The 1,272-nt window shown below is 45.6% G+C and overlaps 1 pseudogene; it reads right to left on the bottom strand.

Moving 5' to 3' along the window:
• LOC101563083 overlaps positions 1-118 on the bottom strand; it is a 1,813-nt pseudogene extending 1,695 nt beyond the window's left edge.
• Positions 119-1,272: the final 1,154 nt, after the last annotated feature.

Here is a 1,272-nt window from a genome sequence, read left to right as displayed (position 1 = left end):
CATCGTCCCATCCACCTTCCAGGTACAAGTTTTGGGACCATCTTCTCACCTATTTCCTCCTTCCAGGACCGGACAACACCGTTCTTTTGTGGGTAACTCCTTGTTGCTGATCAGCCATGACCTCTCAGATTCGTCAGAATTATTCTACCGAGTTGGAGGCTGCTGTCAACCACCTGGTGAACCTGCACCTGCGGGCCTCCTACACCTGCCTCTCTCTGGGCTACTACTTTGACCGAGATGATGTGGCTCTGGAGGGCGTGGACCATTTCTTCCATGAGCTGGCCAAGGAGTAGCGCCAGGGTGCCGAGCATCTCCTGAAGACACAAAACAGGCACGGCGGCCGTGTGGTCTTTCAAGACATGCAGAAACCATCTGAAGATGAGTGGGGTAAACCCTTGGACGCCATGGGAACTGCCCTGGCCCTGGAGAAGAACGTGAACCAAGCTCTTCTGGACCTCCATGCCATGGGCTCTGCCAAGACCGACCCCCCATCTCTGTGATCTCCTGGAGAATCACTTCCTAGATGAGGAGGTGAAGCTCATCAAGAAGACAGGTGACCACCTCACCAAGCTCTGCAGGCTGGCAGTCCCCAGGCTGGGCTGGGCGAGCACCTCTTTGAAAGGCTCACCCTTAAACAAGACTAGGTCTGAGCCTGGTGGTCTCTGAGGGGCTCCTGCATCACCCAGTGTCAGGGCTTTGCCTAACCCTCTCCCTGCAGCCACTAGGCAGCTTTCTCACCTTTCTGAAGCCTCCTCCCAAATCTTGGACCAAAAGAAAAAAAACCGTTTTGCAGAAAAAAAAAAACCAAAAAACAAAAACAAAGCAAAACAAAAACCATGTTTGCTTCGCAGTCCAGTTCACCCATTTGCTCTTGCTTTTTTATGTTTTACATGTCATGATAAAGAAACCATTGCTTCATCTGAGGTCTTAGAGATTTAAACTTCTGTTTTCTTAGGGGTTTTATAGCTTTAGCTTTTGCAATAGGGATTTGATATAGTTTGAATTTATTTTTATACATAATTTGTAAGTAAAACTCAAAGCAAATGGTGTAAAGTAACACTTTACTCTCAGTATTTGAACATTTACTTGTTTTACTATCATTGTGCCACACTGTTGGGGGGCCTTTTGGTTTAGCAATGTTGCTCATAATTGAAGTGTACATTGTCCCAAAATTATTTCTATGAGCGTAAACATGGGTATATAAAAATACACTCAAAGATATTAGATGCATATTATTCATTGGAAAATATTAGACCTATGTAGTATCATTAA

This window comes from Octodon degus, unplaced genomic scaffold (assembly GCF_000260255.1).
Source record: "Octodon degus isolate 3935 unplaced genomic scaffold, OctDeg1.0 scaffold00189, whole genome shotgun sequence".
In the NCBI taxonomy this organism is placed as follows: Eukaryota; Metazoa; Chordata; class Mammalia; order Rodentia; family Octodontidae; genus Octodon; species Octodon degus.
This window is presented reverse-complemented; position numbering and strand designations above follow the sequence as displayed.